Source organism: Delphinus delphis, chromosome 6 (genome assembly GCF_949987515.2).
Source record: "Delphinus delphis chromosome 6, mDelDel1.2, whole genome shotgun sequence".
NCBI lineage: Eukaryota > Metazoa > Chordata > Mammalia > Artiodactyla > Delphinidae > Delphinus > Delphinus delphis.
The window spans coordinates 62,605,108-62,627,198 of NC_082688.1; the positions used below are offsets into that span (position 1 = coordinate 62,605,108).

At 41.4% G+C, this 22,091-nt stretch overlaps 1 protein-coding gene across 6 annotated transcripts in view; it reads right to left on the bottom strand.

Moving 5' to 3' along the window:
• MPDZ (multiple PDZ domain crumbs cell polarity complex component) overlaps positions 1 to 3,258 on the bottom strand; it is a 180,170-nt gene extending 176,912 nt beyond the window's left edge. For 3 of the 6 annotated variants that reach the window (XR_009519879.1, XM_060014752.1, XM_060014749.1), the window contains exon 1: positions 2,752 to 3,257. The gene's annotated coding sequence lies outside the window, so the exon portion shown is untranslated. Of the gene's footprint in view, positions 1 to 2,751 lie in introns of all 6 variants that reach the window. The other 3 variants (XM_060014751.1, XM_060014750.1, XM_060014753.1) reach the window with 2 other exon arrangements.
• Between the last annotated feature and the right edge of the window lie 18,833 nt (positions 3,259 to 22,091).

Consider the following 22,091-nt stretch of genomic DNA (forward strand, 5'->3'; position numbering starts at 1 on the left):
GCATTGTATATATGATAGGAATTTGGAGTACAATAAAAACTGACATACATCTGTCCCCTAGCAACAACAGTCAGGGGGCTCACGTGATGAAATGAAGGAGTGTGTTAAATGGAGAAAGGAAACCAGAAACAAGAGAGGGGAAAAGAAATACTGAAAGGAGCCAAGGAAAAGGAGGGAACACAAGTAAGGATTATGGTATGCATCTGAGCAATCTAGTAGTAATATGTTGAGACAAACTTCATCAATTGTTTTGTTTGTTTTTGCAAATGACGTAGGCAAGACGAGTGATGAAGAGTCAAGGGGCTCCCCAAACTAGCTCTGCCTAAGTGACAACCTGCCTGTGGAAAGGAACTTATGACAACCCCTAACCCCTGCCTCTGTCTAGCTAAATAAGCAGAACTATAATTCTCAAAGCTGCTCAGGTAACAGAGCAGCTAGAAGTCACCAGAACTCACTGCAGAGCACCCTGAGATACAGCTATATATTGAACTTAAAATAGCTAAATATATAATTTCTGCTAATCACAAACCCCACTTCAGCCTAGATTCTTAAAAAGATACCAAAAGGTTAAGAAAACTTTTTGAGAGTGAAACATGGAAATGAGAAATCCAACACATTAATTTGTCTGCCTTCTGGGGAACAGTCTGCCAATTCGCAGAACACCAGAAACAGGGCCTAAAAGGCAGTGGAATTAAACAATATGCTCATTACATGAGGGAGTATGTAAGCAATACTTTTGAAGCCTAGTCTTGATTGGCAACTATTTCTGTAGAGTAAGACAGTAAATTTTTCAGACTTTGAAGGCTCTCCATCTCTGTCTCAACTATGCAACTACTCAAATCTGCCACTGCTGCTGCGAAAGCAGCCACAAACAGCAAGAAAGAATCACAGACAATAAGAATGAGAGTGGCTGTGCATCAATAAAACTATGTGCACTGACATTTGATCTTCATATATTTTTCACATGTCATGAAATATTATTCTTTTGATTTTGTTTTTCAACCATTAAAAAATGTACAAACCATCCCTAGCTCTTAAACCATAGAGAAAAAAACAGGCTGCAGCAGACAGATTTGGCCCTTGGCCCTTAAAGTTTACAGACCTCTGCTTTTAAGGACCCTAATGTGAACTCTGAAATGGGAGGGGGGAGTGAGGGGGCAGTGAGGGATAGAGTCCAGTCTAGATAAACTTGGCCCATCTGTAAACTAGCCCATCAGCAAGCAGGGAATCTGGGCATCCCAGACAAGATTATTCCCACCACCCTCTAAACCCTCTCAGCTCCTCCCTCAGGCAAAGGCACAGGTGCACTGCATTAGAATTCAAGCCAAGAAACTTCCAAGTTTTGTTGGGTTTTAAATGCAGTTATTTACCTAAATTCTACCGGGGCTAAAGCATATATTTTACAAATTTAGATGATGCGACTCCTACAAAAAGTTCATTGTAGTTCCCTATACCCAAATGCAACATGTAACCCTGAAACCCACTCCATCACTTCATGAATGTTTCAGATTAGGTGTTACTTATTCTGTTAAAGGCAACCTAAATGAGGAATGCCTACGGAAACACAAACGGGATGTTTACGCCACAGCTGTCCAACAAGGCTGGATGACAAGAGTCTGGCCACTTTTCAGATTATTCCCCTCTCGACACCAAAAGAATTTGGAGAGTCTTCCTTCTAGGTTGGTGAAGTCAAGGTCCTCTTATCTGATGACACCTCTGAAACACTAGCCGCCACCCGCACCCACTCCGCCCAAGACCCGCAGCGTCCAAACCCGGATTCCGCCCCAGCAGAGCAACCTCGGCAGCCCCAGCTGCTGAGATGGACGGAGACTTCCCACCGGCCCCTACTCGCCCCTGGACACAGAGCAGCAGCGGCCCCTCCCGCCCTCTCCCGGCCCCTCCCCCTCTCCGCAGTCCCAGCATGAATTTCCACGCGATCGGCAGGAAAGAATAGCCCAGGCTTTGTGCCTCTGCAAAAGAACGCAGCAAGAATTTACACCATCACCACCGCTGAAAAACACACACACACACACACACACACACACAACTTCGGAACAGCGCTTCCCTACAAACATCCGGCATCCCGGGGCTGCGAAACTGCGGACAAAGGCGCCCCATCGCCGCGGGGTGGGGGGATAAAAGGGGAGGCGGGAGCAAAACACTCCCACCAACGCGGACAGCTGACGAAAGGGCACTGGCGTCTGGGAGAGGGATGAAAAGTGGGGGCGGATACCAGTGAGCCGCGCGCTCTGGGTGTCCCGCAGCCGAGGCGAGAGGCGCCAGTCTGGGGGCGCGTCTCCCCACCCCCGCGTAACGATAGAGTGGGCGTCCGACCCGGGGCGCGGCCACCGCAGCAGACAGCAATAGGCTCCCGCGCCCCGCTGCGCCCGGCCCGCGTGCCAGGCCCGGGGTCCGCCTCTTCAGCACCCTTACTATGCCCCTCCTGGCGAACAAAAAGACGAAACTTTTCAACCTCTTAGAATCAACAAGAGCAAAAGGAGGGGAGAAGTGGCTGAAAGAACCGGAACGACCGCTTGGGGACCCGGCGAGTCGCAAAGGAAACTTCCAGACCCCATCATTTTCAACAATCAGAGGAGCAGCTGCTTCCCGGTAGCGCCGGGCCGCGCAGGGTGGGCCGCCCGCCCGCCCCGCGAGCCGAGCCCCGGGCGGCCGCGCACCTTCCCGGCCGGTGCGCGCGCAGGGCACGGGGGCGCGCTCCGGCCTCCTGGCCCGGGCCCCGGCGCTGCTTACCCTGCTCGCGGCAGCCGCCGCCGGCGGGAACGCGAAAGGAACGGAGGGTTGGAGAGCTGGGGTCGCCGGGGACACTGGGAGCCTCGCCTCGCCCACGCTCGCTCTCTTCTGTCCTGAAGTAACGTCCCGGCGAGGAGCTTCGGGAGGAACGCGCACTAACGCTCCCACTCCACCGAGAAACTTAATCCTGCCCGGCCGCCGGCGGCCCGACGCCAGCCTCGCGCTCCGCCGCGCCCCCTCCCCCTGCGCGCGCCGCACTTGCGCCGACCGGGGCTGCCGTGGAGGCGGCTGCGGCGGCTGGGCCCGGGCTGCCAGGGCTGCGTGACGCCTTCGGCCGGCGGGGCGGCTGGCGCGCCTCGGCCAATCAGGGGGCGCGGCCCAGCCGGCAGGCCCCGGGGTTTAAACTAGCTCCGCGGGCGCTCGGCTGGGGATGTGGGGAGTGGGTTCCGCACGGTTGCTGGAGAAAAGCCCCCTTAAATGTCAAGGTCAAATAAAAAAGAAGCATTAATTTGGACAAGTCTGTCCCATGCAACGTTTAGGATATACACTAAAAAATTCTTTGTTTATCTGAAATTCGGATTTACCTGGGCAGCCTGTATTTTTATTTGCTGAATCTGGTAACCTGCGGGAACCGGTAGCCTCTATTTCTAGTTTTGAGGACTTTTTTTTTTTTTTTTTTTAATGCGGATTGCTCTCTGGTAGCTCATTAAAGTGATGAGAAGCACTTTAATGAGGATGCTTGGGGGCGGGGCTAATCTAACTTTCTAGAAAGTAACTTTTAGCGCATCAATGTCCATTCTCAGACAGATGATCCAACTAAAAAACAAACAAACAAAAAGTGGAGGAAGGGTGCAGAAATACACGGTGCCAGGAAAAACATACTCATTTCTATTCTGTGCCATTTAAGATTTTCTTTCTGATATTCTCAATTCCCTGAGTCCCAGGAATATTCTCTGGGGAGGAAAATTGCTCCCTTTTTCAATACATAAGTCTAATATTAAAGTATACATCAAAGGATACTCAGAAGCCCAATTAAAATATTTAAAGAATTTATTTTAATATCCTGAATTAAAGGTCTGTTTTTCTTTAGCAGACTTGTAAATTTGGTTTGTCTTAAAAAACGTATTTGTATTTCTACAATATTCACCAACTATTTAAGGGGAAACACAGTTTATAAAATATACAAGACTTCAGAGGGAAACTGGTTTAAGTTTTTAAATGGATATTTTCAGAAAGCTGCAAAATAGAACATTTGCCTGTAAATGACTAGGAGTTGAGTAGTCAGCTCAGTGCCCTGGGCTGAAGAGAGTGTCTTCAGCCCAAGGACGCTTGCTCTTTTATAAACATATGAATTGGTATAGATTTTCCCACGGGGAAACAAAAACATGGAGTAGATTTCTTCATAGTCTATGGATATTCATTTCCTCTGGGTCTTTTGAAAATGAAAGTTAGGATAAAGGAAAAACTCATTTACCTTATCTTTTCTGTTCTTGTCTCTTCAACACATCTCTATGTTGCATAACCTTTCAATCAGCACTCTCAGGTCTCTCCATTCTGAAAAAGAGACAAAAAAGGAGAAAAGAGAAATAGAAGGAGAGAAGGGGAGGGAGGGAGGGAGGAAGGGAAGCGGGGAGGGAGCGGGGAGAGAGAGAGAGGAAACAAATAAGCTACTTCCCAAACCTGTCTCTCCCCAGCTACCACACTTTTCCCCTCTCCTTCTTAGTTAAGTTTGTTGAAACCAACCAACTGCATCTGGCTTCCTACCCCTTCATAGTACAGAACGGGCCCTTGCTAGGGACACCAGTGACCTCCCACTACCTAAATCCAGCAGATGTGTTTCTCTCCTCATATTCCTGTCTCTTCAGATGCGTTCATAACTGTTGCACTCTCTCTTCCTGAACTGTTCCCCTCCCCTTGCAATTCCAGGCAATCACTCACTCTTGGTTTTGCTCCTTCCTCTGAGTTAGGGGCAGAAGTGTGAGACCTGAAGCTCATACAATTTGGGGCTCTGCTTTTTTTTTTTTTTTTTTTTTTGTTTTGTTTTTTGTGCTAATGATGTTACCTGTCTCTTTATTTATTTATATTTACTTTTTCGGGCGGTACGCGGGCCTCCCACCGCTGCGGCCTCTCCCGTTGCGGAGCACAGGCTCCAGACGCGCAGGCTCAGCGGCCATGGCCCACGGGCCCAGCCGCTCCGCGGCACGCGGGACCCTCCCAGACCGGGGCACGAACCCGCGTCCCCTGCATCGGCAGGCGGACCCCCAACCACTGCGCCACCAGGGAAGCCCTGGGGCTCTGCTTTTAGAAAAGAAAAACAAAGATATCTTTCTTGTGCAAATTTTACAAGAATATATGACCGTGTAAACCCGTTGCTAGGGCTCCTCCCAAGCAAGAGAAGGACCCAGAATCTTCACCTTTATTAGCTGCAAAGTTGCTCTGCCTCTGTCTTCAGACCACTCTTTGATATTCTTTGCCAACTAATCTCTCCCTAATCTTTAAATGGAATTCCTCAAGACTTAGTGATAGGCCCTCTTTTCAACTCTATCCCTAAGTCAGTTCATTCTCACCTCTAGCTTATCATTTATTGGTTAAGGATTCCTAAACTGTTATCTTCAATGCAGACTTCTCCATCTATCTGAGTTTATTTGACTTCCCCATATGCCTGTCTCAAACCTAGATTACCCAGAATGGAACAATGGTATTTGCTCAGGCCTGGCCATCTTTCACAGTTCAGTGTTTCAGTGAACGGCACAGCCATGGACATTACTCCATGATTCCCACAAGTTAGGATAAACCCACTGAGATACATTCTCATCTGTACTTTTGCTTCACAGTATTCATCCTACTTTGAAATTATACATTTAGCTATATATGCAATGTTTCTCTTCCCACTTAGACCATAAACTACTCAAGAGCAGGGCCCACTTCACCAGATCATCCTCAGAGCCTAGCAAAATGTTTCATACCTTATCAGTGTTCACTTGACATGGGACGAATACGTGAATGCAAGAATGAATGATTTCTCTACATAACTTTTTTGTTCTTGCCATAGAGTCATCTCCAGGCATCCCATTTGGAGAGTATTCTCTTATTGCTTAGAAATTCCAGAGGATTCCTCCTCTTTGAATAGCAAAGTTCTTCCATTTGTCCATTTCCAAATCTGGTCATTCTCAGATGCAAAGGAAGTAAGTGCATGAAATGCTAGCTGGTAGAAGAAGAATAGGAGAATGATTCCATAACTAGTTACTAAAAGTAACTAAGGGTTCCTTAAAAGTTACTAAAAGTATTCTAAGGGTGTTGAAAGGTAAAATGGCATTTATTCTATTGAACCATAGGAAAAGAGCCCAGCTTAAAGGATTTAATAACTTGGTTTGTTGCAAGTTTACAAATGAGATTAAAACAAAGCATGGGTTAAAAAGATACTACTGTTCTGGTCTCATTTAGCAAAGCAAATTGTACATGCCCATCTTAAATGGTAATACATCAGAAGTCAAAAAGGCATTTTGCCTACGTTACTTCTTCCATAAAATTACCCAGAACTGGGATGATTCCACTCAGGGACATCTCCTTTTGAAGTAAACCTGTATCATTACTGCTCCATTCTCTTCTGCTTGTTCTCACCCAGAGGACCCAAGACTTTCTAGAGTGACAAGGCAGTGTGGTATATTGCACTGGTTTAAAAAAAAAAGTTTTTTAATTAAAATAAAATCTTACAGGGCTTCCCTGGTGGCGCAGTGGTTGAGAGTCTGCCTGCCGATGCAGGGGACACGGGTTCGTGCCCCGGTCCGGGAAGATCCCACGTGCCGCGGAGCGGCTGGGCCCGTGAGCCATGGCCGCTGAGCCTGCGCGTCCGGAGCCTGTGCTCCGCAACGGGAGGGGCCACAACAGTGAGAGGCCCGCGTACCGCAAAAAAAAAAAATAATAAATAAAAAAAAAAATAAAATAAAATCTTACAGAGAAAGCCCAAGTATATAGAGGATAAAGTAGAGTTGCTCTTGTCTATGGGGTGGGTTGAAAATACAGGTTAATAATTCTATTTCCTGTCAAGCACAGGCTCCGGGATCTGAAGATGAAGGAATTAGGAACGTTGTCTGCATCCCAGCTGTATTCCCAGGGAGGCATTCGGCACAGCAATTTGTTTTTCTCAAATTTGAGTAACGTTCAGACTATTTTTGTAAGGGAAAAGTTTTGAGGACTTCCAGGATTGGCTAGAATTATTTTTTATTATAATTTAACAAGTACAAATATCAACTGAGTACATAAAATTCTAATACTGGTGAAAGACCCAACTTGTCTACTCAAAACCTTTAATGTCTGCTATTAAAGATAGATCCTAGAAATTGCAAGTTTGATCCATCAAGTTACAAAGTTGCCTCCCAGGCAACACAGTCTTTGTTCTGCTCTCCTAACAGTGGGCCAGTTTCTCCCTCACTTGGTAGGTGTCACTACAGGGCTCTCAGGTCAGCACTGTGTATGAACCAGATTCTTTCCCCAGGACTAAATGACTTTGGAGGAATTCTTACTGTGGGACAATGGATTATTTCCAAACCTTTAACCAGCCGTGACTCTTATTAATAATGCTTCATTTAAATGCAAACTACTTGATGTGTCTACATCTTCTCCTGCCTAAGGGTTAACTAATGTATAACAGATATGCATTTTTATTTATTATAGTTTGCAGAAAGGTTTTTATATTCTATCAGTGTTGGCTGACTGACTTTATGGTTTCAATCGGCCTCTAGTTTCTAAAATAAAAGAAAGGAGTTTGGATACTTTTTTTTTTCAGTTTCTTCAATGTTAGAAAAAAAAATAGACCATTTTAAACAATCTTTAACTTTTTTCTCCGTTGAAAACAGACAAGATTGAAAAGAGATGAAGAAGAAAGAAAAGAATGTTAGGATAATAAATATATTTGTGTCTACAAGAAATCCATTAGGAGGAAGGAATGACTGAGAGAGAATGCCAGGCATGTGAAAAATGTAAAAATTATATCTCTTGAAAACATGTAGAGTAATCTGTCTCTCTTCATATAACAAACTGTTTATAGAATAGAGGCACTGAAACATACAGTGTGTCTGACTGGGTCTCACCTCTCTGAGGAAGAAAGAAAGGGCATTGGGAGGTCATGACCATCTGACCTTGACTTCATTTACTTATGTACCCACAGAATCCTGGTGCAGTGAGGAAATCTTAGGAGAAAGCAATAGGACGTAGTTATTTTTTGGGTGGAACACATCCAAATAATCTCCAACTCAAGTTTATACAAGCTAGAATAACATTTTGGAATCTCTCTCCTGAAAAATATTTCTTCTGCATCATGTATACTATGAGGGTATAAGTCCATTGCCCAAGCAAAAGTCAAGACAAATAAGCAATAATGATAATGAGAAGAACTTGTTCAAGTCACATAATAATTTTTAGGTAATACCCCTCCTTTGTGATGGCAAAAAGAACAGAGAAGAAAAATTGAGTTTTCCAGACTGCCACTGCGTCATTGGATCACACATTACCTGAAGCCCACACCCTCTCTTGTACTTCCATTTATATGAGCCAATAAGTCTCCTTTAGTTCTTAAACTAGTGTGAAATGTGTCTTCTGTTATTTACAACTAAAAGCATTCAAACTGATGAAATATACATACTAAGCCATTCACAGTGGTTTAGACAGGTACTTTTAACTTTCTAGGAACACATTGAGATTACCTCAGTTAGTGAGAGTTGTTAAAGTATAGTTAGGAATATAAGGAAGATGAGAGTATTCCATAGGTGAAACTCACTGAGAAATGTGACATCTTTTCTGGTTATACCACAAACATGCAGAGAAAATGTAAGCTCGTTTCAGAGGATGTAGCTCTAGAGACCAGGTAGGTTTTCACTGAGTCTCTGCAATTTTACCATAATTATGATTCAGTGTAGCCCTGTCCTTATTAATCTTGCTTTCCATCTTCTTCTCAGAATATTTGTTTAAATTGGTTCCTTGAAAGTCTGGTGATCCTTAAGGTTCTGATCCATTTAATAAAGAGGCAATGAACAGTTCTAAGCTCTGCACACACTGGAAACATTGTTGACCCATGCGCTTCACTTCTGACGGAACAACACTTAGGAGACCCTAAATTCCAGAAGGAGGAAATCCTGGCTCATAGACATTGATATGTTTAGAGAGGACATTTCTGGATGTTTATCTGAGAAATAGATGATAGACGCCTGGCTGCCAGGAGTTCTGTATGGAAGCCGTGTTGTGTGTGTGTGTGTGTGTGTGTGTGTGTGTGTGTGTGTGTGTCTGTCTGTCTGTCTGTCTGCCTGTCTATCTGTGTTTATGCACAAATGCGGTAGTGGCAGTGATGGTACTGTTGACTGTACCGATCCCCATGTTTTCCACATGACATTTATTTCTACTCTATATTATACGCTGTACATTTCATTGTTTCCTGCTTCTTTGTAGTTTTAGTAGTTAGTTCAGTTCCCTCCAGCTGTAACACTCTAGGCTCTAGGGCAGTGCTTTTCAAACTATCTGTGCAGGGTCAAATTTTGTGTTTTAAACTTGCAATCTATCAGTGACCAATGCACTTAAAATGGATTACTAGAAAAGTGATTACATGCGTGGATGTTGTATCAATGTTAAATTGCCATAAAGATATTAAAAGAAACTTTCAAAGTCTTTGTGAACCAGGCTACAGACCATACTTTGGGGAGCAATTCTGCAGGGCCTTGTTACTCCCAGTATGGTCCATAAACCAGAAACATTTGCATTGCTTGGGAGCTTGTTAGAAATGCAGAACCTCAGTCATCACCCCAGAATACTGAATATGAATCTTCAGTTTAACCAGATCTCCAGGTGATTTATATGCACATTAAAGTTCTTAGGGAGTTTCTACTCTTTGATCTGTTTCTTGTCTTCCAGGAATGTGCTGCTATATCTTTACCTGGAAAGATTTTTCTTCAGAGCTTCAGACAGCTCGCTTCTCCTCCGCGGTCAGATCACAGGTCAAATGTCACCTCCGTGGAGAAGGCTTCTCCGGGTGCTCCAACAAAAGCAGTAGCCTCTTCCATTCCACATAACCCTGTATTATTTTCTTTAAAGTTTTTATCACTATCCAAAATGGTTGCTGTCCCCCTTCCTGTCTCCCATTCCCAGCTAGAATGTAAGTTCCACAAGAGCAGAGATATTGTCTGACTCATTTTCTGTCTTTCACCACGTGATAGTACAGTGCCTGGCGGTGGTAAGCCCTGTCTACAAGGCTATGTACGTTACTTCTGCTGACTCATGACTTCTGCTCACCCCTAGCTCTTCCTGCCTCCCGATTCTCTTTATTGCTTTCTCTCCTTGTCTCTCTGAATGTGTGATAGAAAACCCAACACAAACTGGCTTTTAAATAAAACGGATGCTGGTTTATGTAACAGAAAAGTCCAGAGGAAACCCAGTGATCAGGTGTAGTTCAGTCAGGGCTCCGAGCCTATTTCTCTCTGATTCTTTCAGCTCCACCCGTCTCCATGTGTCAGCTTCATATTCAGGCTGGCATCTAGGTAGCCACGGCAGTCCCAGCTGTCACATCCATACAGAGTGCTGTCCACAGGCCATCCAATGCACTTGCTCGCTTTTAAAAACTAAGTAAATTTCTGTCCCCCAAACCTCCGCAGCATGCCTTCAACGCTCCTTAGATTGAATTAGATCTCATGACTATTCACAATTCAAAATACTTATACACATATAGAGAGTAGTATAATTACAAACAATAAAATGTACAGATCTCAAGCGTGCATTTCAATCCATTTTGACAATTACATACACACCAGAGAACCAAGATGTCAGATATTTCCAGAAAGTTGCTTTGGGCCCTTCCGTTAATCAGATGAGTAATGGTGCCTTGCTGAGCCATATTGAAGTTGAAGGCAAAAGGAGCAATCAGGAATACTGATCTTGTCTTTATTTAAAATGGTGATGTTTTATTCATCATTTACCTTGACTTTTATTTTTTTTAATATTGCATTAAAATCTGATTTACCTTGATTATTAGGTTTTTTTGGTACCCCTCCCCCTTAAATTTTGTGCTAAGGTGAATATCACATTCACTTCACTCACCTCTCCTGATGCAGCCCTGTGGTCGATGAGCCTCTCTCTCTGCCTCGCTGCCTCTCTCAATATGATCTCTGCATGTAGCCTCTCCACATGATGGCCTCAGAATGGCCAAACTTCTTCCATGGTAGCTGAAGGCTCCCAGAGTAAGTGCCCAATAGAAGCCACAGGTCAGCTGCATTCCCTATCTGATTTAGCCCCAGAAGTCACCCAGTGCAGCTTCTGCCATGATTCAGTCATCACAACAGTCATAAAGGCTCACCAGGTACAAGGAGAGGGGACAGAGACTCTATCTCTTGATAGGAGGAGTGTCAAAGCATTTGCAGATATATTTTAAAACCACCATGCAACCAGTTGCTTTTACAGCAAATTTTGGGTATTAGTGAATAGCCCTTATTTTTGACTACTAAAAATTCCCAACCAAATGAATGTTTTAAAAATTCACCTTACATTCTATTTAAAGTATCTCCTCTTTGCTCCAAGGTTTAGTTGGATGGTTTTGGTTTTATTCACTACTTCCTCTCCATTCACTTGCTGCTGGTTTCTGGCTCTTCCAAGTTAAGGCTAAGAAGCTGGGAATCAGACGAAAAGGAGGAAAAGTATCTTTTTACTTGGCTAGATGTTGAAAACTCTCTCTGTGGCAGTTAGCCAAAGGCTAACTCCATCTCTTAAGGGGTGATTTAGTGAGCTATTTGAAGACCTCCTCCACTCTGGCTCCCTGGACCTCTGCCCATTTTAGAGACGATGTACATTCCTGCTGACCTCCTAAGACTCCCCTTCAACTCCTGCTTTCCTGGTACACCCCACACAGCTTCCTCCTCCTAGGGTCCATTCATCCAGGAAGGAAGTTCTTTGGAGAATGCGTTTCAAAATGGCGCTAGTCTAGAACCACTATCTTCCAAGGTGTCTTTGTGGAATCACAGAAAAACCCAGTCCATCCAAATCTGTAAATTTGTCTTGGACCTGCGATCTCAAGCAATTTAAGACAGCCTGTTACATTCAAATTTTTCTAGGGGAGAATCAGACTATCATCTGTGTGCTCCCCATACTACAGAGGACCCGATCAATTTCCTGTAAATATTTTCTCATCACACTCTGTTTTAACAGCTGCACCAGGCAAGACCTCAGTTTTCACAGCTCAGCAGCATCCAGCCTGTGTGAGGAAATACCTCCCCTCTATCAAACAAACCAGACTTGGTGAGTAATTCTCTTGAAGCTCCCCTCACTTATCTGGGGAGATGCTGAAGAAGCAAGACTTTGCCCAGTATGAGCAATGGAGGAGAAACGTGTAGTATTTTCTACCAAGTGTACGATTTTCTCCAAAAAAAGCCTCACTCTGGAAAACCTTCCTTTGAATTCCTACCTCATGGCCTGAAAGTGGATGATAGGTGAAACGTGTCAGGATTTGCGTTGCCGTTCTTAGTAAGTGCCATGGGGAATGTGTCTACTTCTTTTGTTTAGAATATGTAGATCAGGTATCTCTTGGGCCCTGAGATTGGGACTTCATCAAAGTTCCAAAACAACAGAAATGTCCTAGTTGACATCAGTACTGATTCTTTTATCCCATATTAGAGTCACATCTTACAGTATCTGTTGCGGAATCATGTCCCATTTGTCTCATTTCTTGCATCAATATCAATATCAATTGTTCTAATTGTTATAGATTTATAATATGTTTTAATAACTGGCACCCTCTCACTATTACTTTTTTCTCAAAATTCTCATGACTTTTCTCACCTGATAGAAGAATTTTTAAATTATATACTTTAACTTATGGAAATCAAGAATATTAGATAATCCAAAAGATAATCCAAATGAAATTTGTAGTATATTTTTTCTTTTAGCAGAATCTGAAGTTATTTGCATCTTTTTTACAAGTAGCAACATAGGCAGATTTTATAGAATCTATATTTTAGAGGAAAATACATAAAAGCAGTAGCAGTAGTGGCTTTGAGATGTATTTCTCCTCCCCAATTTCCCTTTAAAAATGCAATGTCAGCCAGAGGCCACTTATCAAGTTAATTCATAATAAGATATGAAGTGAGTTATAAGATCTACTTTGTCATTTATAGCTTAAAAATACTGCTTACTTAGAAGAAGTTGGAAACTGGCTGAAAAACAGTAATAAAGAGGAGAATAGAAAAGTGAAACACTTTTAAACTATATGCTGGGTGGGATAGAGAGGGTGAGAGGGAGGGAGATGCAAAAGGGAAGAGATATGGGGATATACGTATATGTATAGCTGATTCACTTTGTTATAAAGCAGAAACTAATACACCATTGTAAAGCAATTATACTCCAATAAAAATGTTAAAAAAAAAACTATATACTGCATCTATATTATCTATTATCATCCATTCGTTTTAAAGCCTTTGCCTTCTCACTATTAGTTCTTTTTTTTTTGCGGTACACGGGCCTCTAGCTGTTGTGGCCTCTCCCGTTGCGGAGCACAGGCTCCGGACGCGCAGGCTCAACGGCCATGGCTCACGGGCCCAGCTGCTCCGCAGCATGTGGGATCTTCCCGGACCGGGGCACGAACCCGTGTCCCCTGCATCAGCAGGCGGACTCTCAACCACTGTGCCAGCAGGGAAGCCCTCACTATTAGTTCTTAATCTTCTCAGTGTGGTAATGATAACTGAAATTTAAAAAATATTTATCTGTGGATAAAGTGAAGGATTTAAATTATCTGTAGACTAAATAATTCACCTCTGAAAGGTCTTATCTTTGTTTCCAGAGGATGATGTATTTAATTATCATAGAGATTATATTTTCTAAAAAAAATTTATAATATGAATGAACATGGAACATTCCTAGCAATCTTAGTTCAGTAATGAGACTGCAAAATTGAAAAGGGCAAGGTGAAAAATTTGACAAGAGCAAACTAACCCATCAGTAACATTATCTCAAGGGAATATTTGTGATATTTCGACTTTACAGGATTTTGTTTCTTCATAATATTTTCTGAATTTTGGCTCTGTATCTCTGTGAAACAGTTTAATGATTTAAAAAACTTGTTCTGGTTTACTCAACAAGTATGGGTTTGCTTATATTTGCCATCAATTAAATTTTGAGGGTTTTCTTTTATCTTATGTTGCAATTAGATTACGTATAACATGAATGACAACGTGGAAGACAGAGCTTACATGAATAATATTCAGTACATTTAGTATACTATTTAGTATTTCTAGAATAAGAAAAATTTAAAAGATTAATTGGCTTATAGGTGGAAATATGTATTATATGATAATTATGTATGTGTAGCAGGCAGGTTCACTGAATCATTATTAAGGGATTTTTGCTTAGATATATCGGGTAAACTTGAGACAGGAGAAAGAAGAACTAGATTGAGTAAGAACTGTTCTGTGTTCACTCTAAAGACCAGTAGGATTTAGAGCTCAGAGAAATCTGGTACTAGCTCACCAAACAAGAGCAGAAAAGAGGGTCTTATGCCTCATTTCATTTAAGGCAGATTTATACCCTCTGCTCTGCTGTTTCACTTTCATTAAGTAACGAATATCCTTGAACACAGTAGGGGTTGGGTGATAAGGGGATAGCTGCCACTCATTCTTTAGTAAATGAGAATTGAGTACCTGGTAAGAGCCAGGCACTGAGATCCTCACAGAAACAGACTACGTAGGTCCTACTCCAAAGACACTCATATTCTAAAGGGGAAGGCAGGTGGGAATGGATGACAGCAATGTGGCTATAGTGTCCATACAGGGGAGGTCCTCATTAGCATTTCTCTAAGGGCATAAGAGGGCTGTTGAAGGGCTTTAAGATGGAGGAGAACATCATCAATTTTATAAACCTCAAAGACCAAAAAAGCAGAGGGAAATTATCTTTTCAGGACCAGCCCTTCTTTCTCCTTTCTTTTTGAGGTCAAGTGCGTGAGCTTGAAGCCTTTAGCCAGGTCCAAACTTAGGGTTCTGAGGCAAAGAGTGAGCGATGACTACAAACATGGGGGTGATATGTACGTACAAAAAGTTCAGGAGTATTAGTACCTCTCTATGGCCATGTTCATAACAGTTTTCACCAAAAATCTGGTTTCCTTTAATCATGTGCACAGAATCTATTTGTTGCTTATAAAAACTGGCCTAGTTCCTAACTGAAAGCCATCTCTACAACTAGTTCTCTGTTATCTCTGATTTCCAGACTTCTTAGGGTCCCCACTGACGGTCTTCCAATACTTACACATACTACTTACAGCAAGGACTGTACCGTCAACACTTTCCTACTACCACTTCTGCTGCTTCCAACACCACAACCACTACCATTTCCACAATCACCTCCACTACATGCACCACTGTAATCAACACCAACACCAGCCCAACAACCAAAGTAAAATGTAAATTTGTACATTTTGCCATCATTCAGATACACTGGAAAGCATACGTTATATTGGAGAACGCCCTTGGGATCAACACCTGGGTGAGGGGATTGTGACAGAAGTAGGACTGGGCAAAGGGAAGTGTTGAATCTTGTAGTATTGAAACAAAGGCCTCAGTAGATTCCATAGGTTGCTGTGACACTAAAATGGCCCTTTAGAGTTGTCCCACCTTGAAAAAAATGGGCCTGATCTTTTATAGGTCTATGGAAATTGCCTAACTTATTGACAGTATTCCCAAGATTGTCTCAACATCATCAACCTTGCCTATATCTTTGTGGACTTTGCTTTTGTTTATTAATTTGCTTTTCCAAACATTTTCCTAATTCTGTAGCTGTCTCCCAAATAAAATCTAATTATGCTTACTGGGTTTTGCCCAATTGCCCTTCTCTCCATACGCAAGAGTGCAGTGTAAAAAATGCAATGCTGAGTACAGCAAAATTAGAGTACAGCCAGCTCATCAAAGTATTCTCAAGTGGAAGGAGACAAAGACATGACCGACTCAAGCCTGGGAAAGTTAAGCATAAAGGTGAAATCTAGAGGCAGAATCAGGGTTAACAAACAGGAAACATAGTTGGGTATCAGGAACAGGACAGAAACTGGAGCAGGGAAGAAATGGGAGCAGAGCAAGAATAGATCAGAAACAAAGCAGTTGCTACAAACAGCACCCAGTGACCACAATTTGCTTTTGTTGGTCAATTAGTCCTGACTATGTGGTGAAATGGAGTTGTCAGCATGGCTTAAGAAAGACACAGAAAGGAGGCATTTTAATTTTTGTGTTTACTTCAAGAGAAATGGACCAAGAACTGAACAGCCCTATTACTAGTGAGGAGATTAAATGACGAATTAAATCAAAAGCCCAGGAACAGATGGCTTCACTGGCGAATTCTACCAAACATCTAAAGAAGAATTAATAACAATCCTTCTCAAATTCTTCCAAAAAATAGAAGAGGAGGGAACACTTCCAAACAAGGCCAGCAATTCCCTGCTACCAAAACCAGACATGACTCAACAAGAAAAGAAAATTACAGGTTAATATTCCTGATGGACATAGATGCAAAAAGTCCCAACAAAGCATTAGAAACCAAATTTAATAATACGTTAAAAGGATCACACACTTTGACCAAGTGGGATTTATTCTAGGGATGCAAGGATGGTTCTACATCTGCAAATTAATCAATGTGATACATCACATTAACAAAATGAAGGATAAAAATGATATGATCATCTCAATAAATGCAGAAAAAGCATTTGACAAAATTCAACATCTATTTATGAAAAAACCTTTCAACGAGTGGGTTTACAGAGAATGCACGTCAATGTAATAAAGGCCATATATGACAATCCCACAGGTAACAAAATAGTGAAAAACTGAAAGTCTTTCCTCTAAGATTAGGAACAAGACAAGGATGCCCACTCTCACCATTCTTCTAAACACCGTATTAGAAGTCCTAGCCAGAGTAATTAGGGAAAACAGAGAAATAAAAGGCATCCAAATCATAAAGGAAGAAGTAAAACGGTCACTATTTGCAGATGACATGATATTATGTAAAAAGAACTGTAAAAACTCCACCAGAAAACTATTAGCGTTAATAAATGAATTCAGTAAAGTTGCAGGATACAAAATCAATATAGAAAAATCAGTTGCATTTCTATACACTAATAATGAACTATCAGAAAGAGAAATTAAGAAAACAATCCCATTTATAATTGCCTCATAAAGAATAAAATACCTAGGAAAATATTTGACCAAGGAGGTGAAAGATCCATACACTGAAAACTGTAAGACACTGCTGAAAGAAATTGAAGAAGACATGAACAAACGGAAAGATATTCCACGCTCACAGATCGAAACAATTAATACTGTTAAAATGTCCAAACCACCTGAAGCAATCTACATATTCAACGCAATGCCTATCAAAATTCCAATGGCATTTTTCACAGAAATAGAACACACAATCCTAAAGTTTGTATGGAACCACAAAAGATACATTTCTTACCCATCTCTGCAGACAACATTTTTTTGGCTCCTTGGTCAACTGGGTTCCAGATTAATTCCACAATGGAAGGACAGAAAAAAGGGAGAAACCAGTTTTTTGCCCTCTTTCTCTTTGCTTTGGGCAGCCTCAGGCAGTACCTTTTCTCCTTGGAGATTCCTGATCACTCTGGAGGGATACAGAGTCTTCCATTCATCATGCTCTTGAGCTCTGGTAAACACTGCCTTATCTCTCTGTTCCTTCATCCCTAAGACACTAGAGGCTTCCTATCGTTGCTAATATTTGAGAGATCTCAGCATCCCCACTTTGGTTTGTCTGCTTTCCCAATACATTTGTAGCTCATTTCTCATGCAAAATTCCTTTTATTAAACTAGCTGGCATAGGCTCTGTTTCCTTCCTGGACCTTGACACACCCACTAACTTTCTGTGTTCCCTTGCACAAAATGAGGATTGCACTGACTTCTAAGCCCTTTTCAGCTTTTATTGGAGATTACTTCCAACCAACACTTTCCCAGCAATCTGGTACATCTATTCATGCATTCATTTAACAAATATTGATTATGCGATTATCGAGTTCGAGGCACTATTCTAATTCCCGAGGATACATACAACAGTGAAAACAATCAAAGTTTTGCTCTCATAGAGCTTGCATCCTATTGTGGGATAGGATAAGCAAGTGTCCCAGTTTGACTAGGACTGAGGGAGTTTTCCGGATGCAGAACTTTCAGTAGTAAAACTGGGAAAATTCTAGGTAAATTGGGGTAAGTTGGTCACTTTTGTGTGGGGCGGTAGTGAAGAAAAGTATTTTTTTTTTTAAAAGTCAGGTGGTAATAAGTGCAATGAAGAAAAATAAAGCCAGATAAAAGAAAGGAAGGATAGGGTTGCATGAAGTCTCTTTTGATAGTGTGGAAGACATTTTGGATGAAATAACATTGAGCAGAGACCTGAATAACGTAAGGAAACGAATACTACAGATATCCAGGTTGAGAAATCAGCCAAAGGAAAGAATACATTGGGCTATTTAAAGCTTCATTAAGATAAAAATTATTAGATAAAACAGCAATCTCAGATAATACAGTTAGGTTATACGATAGAGACTACTTATTTTATACCCAGTTTCATTCCTCCCTTCTCCCTTGGTGACAGAAGTCTGAATTTTTTCAGGGTGGTATTGTTTGTTGGGAGAGGCAATCCACCATGGGCCCTGCATGTTCTTAGTGGGTATGCCAAGAATGCAAGGTCCTGATAGCTCTTGACCTCGACCATTTTTTCAGGGTTGTTTTTGAAGAAAATAGGATCAAGAGTGGGCTGACTTACTGACTGCTACACAATGTTGGGTTTTTCCAAACCTCATGCATGTTCTTCTCCTGTAATAATGCAACCCATTGCACATGTAGAGTGTCATCAAGCCCATGGCATAATTCCCATGGGACTTAGGGACCAGGGTAATCTACACAAAAAGCTGGGCAATGATTAATAAAGACCCAAGAGTCCGTCTTCTGTCAGCAACCATGAAACAGTAACAGGATAATTTAATAGATTTTAAGTTAGGCAAAATCAAACTACACACTTGACTTGTGAAAAAGTACATTGCAGCTAGGCGTGACCAGGTGTCTAAATTTGGGCCAAGGATCTGCAAGTAAAAATTACTGGGAGGAATTGGTGCAAAGACTGTTTAAAGGGAGACAGCTGGCTAGGGTGTACTTTGTTTTTTGTGCTTTATCTCCTCTTCCTTTCTATTGTGAGAATAAAGATAAGATGGGTGGATATCTGGCATCCCTCCTGGACCACACAGTAACCTTGAGGGTGGCAGCCTGCACCAAGGATGGCAGAGCAGAAAGATAGAAGCAGCTTAAGTCCCTGTTGACGTTTATGGAATTTTCATACCTATTTTAGCCTACTTGCCTACCTCTAGATGGTTATTTTTGATAAGAGAATAAAGTATTATACCTTCCTTAGTCCTTAGGGCTCTCCTCCTTTCAGAATTATTAAAGAATTTTATAAATTATAAATATCAAATAATTGAGATAACAGTGGCTTTAAATGTCTCAAGAGCACTAGTAATTTCTCAGAAATGCCTCGTGGACCCCTCTGAAAAAAACGATTAGTAAAATTTTGGGAGACAGAGTGTCTGTTGGGTAGGCTTCCAGTTCCTTTTCCCATCATTTTAACTAGAGGAGATTTATTTTTTGATCTGTTTTGTATCAGCTGACCTTCTGGATAAGGTTTTATTTGAAGCAAGGGTCCACCTCTATAAGAAAGTTTGAAAACTACTGTGTTAGAGAAATAGTTTATGAAACATCATTCATGTTATTATGTGAACTTGAAATGAAGAAGCTTTATCTTAAGTTTACCATTTGGAATTCATTTGCTATTTTTATAACTGTATTTGTAAGAATAGAAAATTAGTTTTAGTCGTGATGCAATGTGTTTTGGCAATCCCAGTGCATGGATTTCCATTTGTAAGTAATTTTAAAAGGTTATATTCTTCCCTGAGTACACATTTTCAAATACCTGTTATTACTATTGTACTTTATGCATTAGTGTCTTGGGAAGGATATGGCCCTTAATGTAGAACCAGAGATTACAATGTTATCATTTTTGAGATTTTTTTTTTAAACAACTACTAACAGGACTCTGCAATTACAACACATTAAAACACTTTTACTACTGCACAAAAATAATCTTATAACTGCTTCAGCATTTACGATAGTAAACACAGCAAAACTTCTGATAAAATACAGAGCAGACTAAGCACAAAAGTTTCTTTAAGGTGATAACTTCTGGAGTGGAATATGATTTGATTCTATTTTATTTTTAAACAGTCATGTATCTATTTCCTTTGAATTCAGATCTAATATGCAGTAATGAGAGGGGGAAGCAGTTACATAATAAACTAGCTAGTCTCAAATTGAAAGCACCACGATGTCTTTTGGATAATAAGTGTTTTTCAAAAAATTACAGTGTGTTTTTACAAGTTCGTCTAGTAAAATCCTTCAGTAGCAATAATGCCATTTCTTATCTAGATGGCCACCAGAAAGGATGCTCTCATGAAACATTCAAAATGGCTCCATTTCCTTCCACTAAAGGAAGATTAGGTAGCAGAGTGATCCAGAATCAGCAACTGATTGAGGATGAATAGTAGATTGAGCGGGGATCTATTCAAAATGCTTACCAATTTGTATGACATGGGCACTAAGAACACAGGGAAAAGAGACTGGACCTCTTTATGGGAAGAATCATGTATTCATTCATGCACAAGGTCACATGATATGGGAGGGACTATTATAATTTCCTTCTTATCTTTCGTTGCCCCAGTTGGCTTATATCTCCAGATTAGAAGGCTCTCAGAGGTGGGCTAGGAGGAGGAAGCCTATTTTTCTTCTGTGGAAATAACAGGTACTCCTCAGATTCCACTTGAGCTGATGTAAGATGCCACAGAAAGATTCAAGAAAACCCAAACCATAGTCCCTACAGTCAGTAAGGACCAAGAGACCACAGTGGAATTCTGAGACTAAGTTCCTGTGTCATTGATTAGGTGTTAGAAAGTGTACTATGGAGGAAAACGTCTAATGTGATCCCTATGACCTGTCTGCCATTTCTCAGATGTCATCTATGTTGTCTCTGAAATGGGAGTTTCTCCTCTCTGATGAAAACATTCCAGTCATGAACAAAGCTCAATCAGTAAGATGCCCAATTATAAAATTAGTATCCCAAACTCAATCTCTTCCCTTTTATAAGCAAATGTAGTTAGCAAATGCTATGGAAGAAAAGATACTATTTATATAATCCATCAAAAGTAATTAAAAAAACTAGGAATAAGGTTTCAAAAACATAGGACATATATTAAAAAACTGTATTACTCGACTGACATATGTAAAAAGACTTGAATAAATGGTGAGGTATGCTTTGTTGTTAAATACGAAGACTCAACATCATATCAGTTCCCTCACATTAATTTAGTATTTAAACGTAATTCTAATAAAGATTCCTATATATATATATATATATATATATATATATATACACACACACACACATATATATATATTTTGTGTGTGTGTGGTACGCGGGCCTCTCACTGCTGTGGCCTCTCCCGTTGCGGAGCACAGGCTCCGACGCACAGGGTCAGCGGCCATGGCTCACGGGCGCAGCCGCTCCGCGGCATGCAGGATCCTCCTGGACCGGGGCACAGACCCACATCCCCTGCATCGGCAGGCGGACTGTCAACCACTGCGCCACCAGGGAAGCCCCCCATATTTTTTAAAAGAAAAGTTGACTCAATAATTCTAATGCATACATGGGAGGATAAATATATGGAACTTCTAATTTAAGATGGTTGATAAAAACATGCATATTTCCCTCCATTCCTGAACCCCACTAAAATGAAATAAATAGATATGACCATACAAAAAGAAGTCATAAATACATAAGGGTAAATATTTTGGGAGAGGAGACAGCAATAACAAAATTCTAGAAGTTGGAAAGAGATGGAAAGCTACAAAATCACTTGATTTGCCTTGCAGACTTGGGCACCTGCTACTTGTGGAGAGTAAAACAGCACAAAAATATCAATAGCAGGATTGATGGAACGTTATCTTTTAGCAGAAGCAGGCTCCCATCATCTGCCCCATTCCACATATCTGGGATTGTTGCCTCTTTCCCATCAGGGCAGAAGACAGGGGGTTTATCCTTTGTGGAAAGTAGGACTGAAGGGCTCTGGCCTGGGGAATGTTGGGTACAGCTGAGAGCCAGGATACTGTACTGAAAATAGGGATATTAAATTGAAGGCTTAGAAAGTAATTGTTAATACCCAACAGTCTTCTCCTCAATTCAGCTTCCAGAGCAGTAACAGCTTGACCTATACTCTTAACTGTGACATTAGA